The sequence below is a fragment of the Suncus etruscus genome, chromosome 1, assembly GCF_024139225.1.
Source record: "Suncus etruscus isolate mSunEtr1 chromosome 1, mSunEtr1.pri.cur, whole genome shotgun sequence".
NCBI lineage: Eukaryota > Metazoa > Chordata > Mammalia > Eulipotyphla > Soricidae > Suncus > Suncus etruscus.
In genome coordinates, this window is record NC_064848.1 from 204,297,937 (window position 1) to 204,303,936 (window position 6,000).

The 6,000-nt window shown below is 49.6% G+C and overlaps 1 non-coding gene across 1 annotated transcript; it reads left to right on the forward strand.

Moving 5' to 3' along the window:
* The first annotated feature begins 5,913 nt into the window (after positions 1–5,913).
* On the forward strand, positions 5,914–5,986 carry TRNAR-CCU (transfer RNA arginine (anticodon CCU)). The gene has a single exon. It is a non-coding gene; the product is annotated as a tRNA-Arg (tRNA).
* The last annotated feature ends 14 nt before the right edge of the window (positions 5,987–6,000 follow it).

Genomic DNA, 6,000 nt, shown 5'->3' on the forward strand with positions numbered 1-6,000 from the left:
AAAGAAAAATCAAAGAAGTGAGGGGTTCATAGGGCTCATGGGGTAGGGAGTTGGGTGAATTGATTTTTTTTTTTTTTTTTTTTTTTTTGGTTTTTGGGCCACACCCTGTGACGCTCAGGGGTTACTCCTGGCTATGCGCTCAGAAGTTGCTCCTGGCTTCTTGGGGGACCATATGGAACGCCGGGGTATCGAACCGCGGTCCGTCCTAGGCTAGCGCAGGCAAGGCAGGCACCTTACCTCCAGCGCCACCGCCCGGCCCAGGGTGAATTGATTTCTAACTGAGAAGCTACCATTTGGTTTTGGTTTGGGTGCCCCTACCTAGCAGTACTCAGGACTTAATCCTGGCTCTGTGCTCAGGGATCACTCCTGATGGAACCCTATGTGATATTAAGGATTGAACCTGGATTGGCTGTGTGCAAGGCAAATGACTTTATTGCCTGGCCCCAGAAGCTTCCATTTGTCTTTGTTGTTTTTTTTTGGTTTTGGGTCACACCTGGCAGCGCTCAGGGGTAACTCCTGGCTCTATGCTCAGAAGTAGCTCCTGGCAGGATCGGGGAACCATATGGGATGCCGGGATTTGAACCATCGTCCTTCTGCATGAAAGGCAAACTTCTTACCTCCATGCTATCTCTCTGACCTGTCTTTTCCTTCCTTCCTTCCTTCCTTCCTTCCTTCCTTCCTTCCTTCCTTCCTTCCTTCCTTCCTTCCTTCCTTCCTTCCTTCCTTCCTTCCTTCCTTCCTTCGAATATGGATGGTCCTTGAGATCTTTTATTTCTTTTTTTTTTTTTTTTTTTTTTTTTGTGGTTTTTGGGTCACACCCGGCAGTGCTCAGGGGTTACTCCTGGCTCCATGCTCAGAAATTGCTCCTGGCAGGCACGGGGGACCATATGGGACGCTGGGATTCGAACCGATGACCTCTTGCATGAAAGGCAAACGCCTTACCTCCATGCTATCTCTCCAGCCCCGAGATCTTTTATTTCTTTTCTTATTTTTGGTTTTTGAACTACACCCAGTTGTCTGGCTCTCTGCTCAGGGGTCATTCCTGACAGTGCTTGGAGGACTCTATGGGATGCTGGGAATCGAACCCAGGTCAGCCATGTGCAAGGCAAACTCCCTCCCATCTATGTGCATCTATGGTTCTGGCCCCAGCCTGAGGTTCTGGAACCCAGAGCCCAGGTGGGAGCAGAAATACACCTTCTTCCCCAGTCCATATGGCTCTGGAAATGACTATAGACATCCCAAATTTCTGGGGAATCTGGCACTGACAGAGGAGCAAATCCCTCCCCAACAATTGACATGGGGGGGGGGCATTGCAATAACAGGTGGGATACTAATTGGCTTTGCATATGGCCTACCCAGGTTCAATCTCCAGTACTACAAGCCTGTCAAGCATGATCCTTGAACACAGAGCCAGGAATTAGCCCTGAGCACCACCTTGTGTGACCCCAAAACCGATCATAGATAAGCTAAGAAGAAATAGATTCTTTTTTTTTCTTTTTTTGTTGGGAAGAAGGGAAGGAGTTATACCTTGCACAGAATAGGGATTTTTTTTTTGGCTGGAGAGAGAGTATAGCAGAAAGGGCACTTGCTTTGTTTGCAGCCTTCCTGGGTTTGATCCTTGTCACCCCATTGGTCCTCGAGCATAACCCAAAAGCACAAAAATCACATACGGATTCCAGCTGACACTTGATCAGTAAGAAACATCCAAATCAGGGCTGAAGTGATAGCACAGCAGTAAGACATTTACCTTGCATATGGTAAACCCAGGCTGAACCCAGGTTCAGTCCCCAGCATCCCATCCCATATGGTCTCCTAGTCTGCCAGGAGCAGTTTCCGAGCACAGAGCCAGGAGTAACCCCTAAGCACTGTTGAGTGTGGGCCCCCCCAAAAAAAAAAGAAACACCCAGGGGTCGGCGAGGTGGCGCTAGAGGTAAGGTGTCTGCCTTGCAAGTGCTAGCCATGGAAGGATGTGGTTCGATCCCCCGGCGTCCCATATGGTCCCCGCAAGCCAGGGACAATTTCTGAGCGCTTAGCCAGGAGTAACCACTGAGCATCAAACGGGTGTGGCCCGAAAAACCAAAATAAAAACAAACACCCAAATCAATGGCTTTTGGCTTTTCCCATCAGGAAGATAGTTACTTCTCATTGTGGCTCCAGCAGTTGGACCAAGCACAGATTTGAGTCTTGAGGGGAGCCCAGAGAGATGGGGCTGGTTGGAGCTTGTCACTTGGGCCTGGGGATGTCTATGTCACTCCCTGGTGCCATGAAGCAGGTGCAAAGAGGTTAAGCCACTCAGAGGTGCCAACAATACCAGGCCTTGTCAGTGACTTGAACAACGTGACTTGTGTATAGAGAAAAATAAAACTGCTGCAGGGACACCCCCCGCCCCAAGCAGGAAACTTCGGCTTGCTAGAATCTAGGTTTGCTGCTATGTTCAGAGGTCCCTAGGAGGGTGAGTGTAGAATTGAAATACATGGGCCCGGAGAGATAGCACAGCGGCGTTTGCCTTGCAAGCAGCCAATCCAGGACCAAAGGTGGTTGGTTCAAATCCCGGTGTCCCATATGGTCCCCCCGTGCCTGCCAGGAGCTATTTCTGAGCAGACAGCCAGGAGTCACCCCTGAGCACCGCCGGGTGTGGCCCAAAACCAAAAAAAAAAAAAAAAGAATTGAAATACATGGCCCTGGGGAGGGGGTATCCCCCATAGGATTTTTTTTTTTTTTTTTTTTTTGGTTTTTGGTTTTGGGGTCACACCCGGCAGTGCTCAGGAGTTACTCCTGGTTCCAGGCTCAGAAATCACTCCTGGCATGCTCAGGGGACCATATGGTACTCTGGGATTCGAACCAATGACCTTCTGCATGCCTTACCTCCATGCTATCTCTCCGGCCCCACCCCATAGGATTTTAGCTATGAAGTACAGTCAGTTTGGCTGGAACCAGGCTTGGGGAACCAGACCATAGAAGACACACTGACAGGGCACCAGGTCTAGAAAGGCTTTAAAAGGACAATTTATATAAAGGGGCCGGAGAGATAGTACAGGCAGGGTTCACACCTTGCATTTGTCTGACCTGGGTTGGACCCTTGGTACCCCATATGGTCTGATCCCTAAGAAGAGAGCTAGATGTAGGCTCTGAGCACCTCCAGGTGTGGCCCACAAACTATAAAATTAAAAGGGGGAGGGGCCGGAGAGATAGCATGGAGGTAGGGCGTTTGCCTGGCATGCAGAAGGATGATGGTTCAAATCCCAGCAACCTGTATGGTCCCCTGAGCACTGCTAGGTGTGACCCAAAAACCAAAAAGGGGGGGGGGTCAGAGCAGTAGGGTGTTGGCCTTGCATGCGCTGACCTAGGATGGACTCCCTAGCCAGGGCCATTTCTGAGCTCATAGCCAGGAGTAACACGTGAGCATCACCGGGTGTGACCCAGAAACCTAAAAAATAAATAAAAGGGAGCGTCTAAGACTCCTGGGTCAGGATTGGCCAGAAGAGGGAGTTGCTGGTCCCTATGAGCTGTTAGAAATCCATCTAGGGACCAAATAGAGCAGTGAGCCCACAGAAGAGAGGACACAGTTATCTAGAGACAGATGTGACCTGGGGGAGGAAGAATTGATGGGGCATATAGAGGGTGCTGTAGGGACACAGGAAAGGCAGGTAGGGGGTCTTGCTAGGTTCAGGAGTGAGATGACTGTGGGTTGCAGGAAGTGATGCCCAAAACAAGGTTCTGGGGTCAGAGTGATCGCACAGCAAAAGGGCGTTTGCCTTGCATGCTGCAGACCCAGGACAGACCTGGGTTTGATCCCCTGCATCCCATATGGAGCGATTTCTGAGTGCAGAACCAGGAGTAACCCCCGAGCGTAGCCGGGTGTGGCACAAAAACAAAAAACCAAAACAAGGTCCTCTTTTTCACTACCCACCTTAAGCAATAATTTGCACTCACATTTAAAATAAAAAGGGAGGAATAGCACAGCGGTAGAGCATTTGCCTTGCACACACAGGCCAACCAAGGACAGACCCAGGTTCGATCCCTTGTATCCCGTATGATCGCAGAGCCTGCCAAGAGTGAGCGCAGAGCAGGTGTGGCCCAAAAAGAAAACCAAACAAAAATTAAATAAATAAAATAAAACAAAAGTGTGTGTGTGTTAGACTATTACTACTAATACAGTAAAACTAAAACTCAGATAAGAACTTTGTAATCATGGTGTCTTGAGAAAATAAAGTGGGGTGGGAAAGAAGAAGAGGGGCACACCTGGGTTCAGTTGCTGGTGCTCCAAAAAGTTCTCTGAACCCGCAAGCACTGCTGGGTATGAACAAAAGCAAAAGAAATCAGAAAAATGGGGCAGCATGCCGGAACCTTCTCTCTAGTCTGAGGAGTGCTGGGAGGCTTGGCAGGCCCCCAACCACCTCACTCTTTCTCCCCCGGACTCCAGGCCTTCCCTGGGCACTGGTCCAGGTGGACTCTATAGGGATCATTAGGCTTTCCCCCTACCTCTCCCTCCCTACACTAAGGAGAATGTGCTTTGGGAGAAGGGCGGGCCATTGCAGCACTGGTTTATTTTGGGACAGTAACTGGAAATTTTTTCTCCTTGGTCTCCATTTCAAAAACCACACGCAGGCTAGTGCCCCCGTGCGTACAACATCTATTGATAGTATGATATGCATATATTATTATGCAATATATGGATATGCATAATATCCATCTTGTATTGTGACCTTGATACTGCCCTACAAAGCTCATTTCTAATCTTTTACTGCCTCAGTCCCAACCACTATTTTCCCCCATCTACCCATGTAGGAGCAGCTCATGACATGAAGCTCACCACACAGAGTGATGAGTGCAGTTAGAGAAATAACTACACTGAAAACTATCCTAACAATGTGAATGAATGAGGGAAATAGAAAGCCTGTCTCAAGTACAGGTGTGGGTGGGGTGGGGAGGAGGGAGATCTGGGCAATTGGTGGTGGGAATCTTGTACTGGTGAAGGCGGGTGTTCTTTACATGACTGTAATCATACAACTACAATCATATTTGTAATCACGGTGCTTTCAATAAAGGTAATTTTAAAAAAAATGGGGCAGGAGAAATAGTACAGCAGAAAAGGTATTTGCATACACAGCGAACCTGGATTTGATCCCTAAGACCACCATGAATGAGCACAGAGTCAGGAGCAAGAATTGAACACTGCTAGATGTGTTCCCCTCCTCTCCCCCCAAAAAGTTAAAAAATCAAATTACTGGCACTAGAGCTTTATAGTCCAAGCAGGTAGAGTTATTTGCTTTGTGTGTTTGGTTTCACCCCTGGCATCCTACAGGGTCCCCTGAGCACCATTCCTGGTGCAAAGCCAAGAGTAACCCTTGAGCCTCGACAGGTGTGGGCTCCCATTTAAAAAAAAAAAAAATCAAATAAAAAAGAAAAAAAGAGGGGTGGGGGAAGTTATTACAGGAGACCAGAGATAGCACAGTGAGGAAAGCATTTACTTGCATGTGGCTGACCAGATTTGAGTCCCAGCACCCCGTAAGGTGTCCCCCCCACCCAACATCAGGAGTGTTGGGGCTCAACACCCTGAGCCCAGGTGTGGTCCCCCAAAACAGAACAAGAGTCCTGGGGTCACATGGTTAGGCTTTTGCTGGGACATCCTTCACCCGCAGGCCCTGGGCCTCACTTGGAGGTAGTTTTCCACGGGGTGGCCCTGATCGCCTATGTGGACGGTGCCCAGACCCTTGCTCCACTTTCTGCTGAGGCTCCTTGGGCCCCCCAGGGCTGTCACTCTGGACTTGAGGCCCCCGAGTAAGTGACAAGTAGGGGCAGCAGGAAGGGAAGGTGCCCACCAAACGTCTCACATTCAGCCCTGCACCAGAGGGCACCAGAGGCCGCAGTGAGCACCACTAGAGGTGGAGAAGCCGCTGCAGCGAGCTGCGGGCCCCAGTGGCCTAATGGATAAGGCACTGGCCTCCTAAGCCAGGGATTGTGGGTTCGAGTCCCACCTGGGGTACAAGCAAGGAGAGG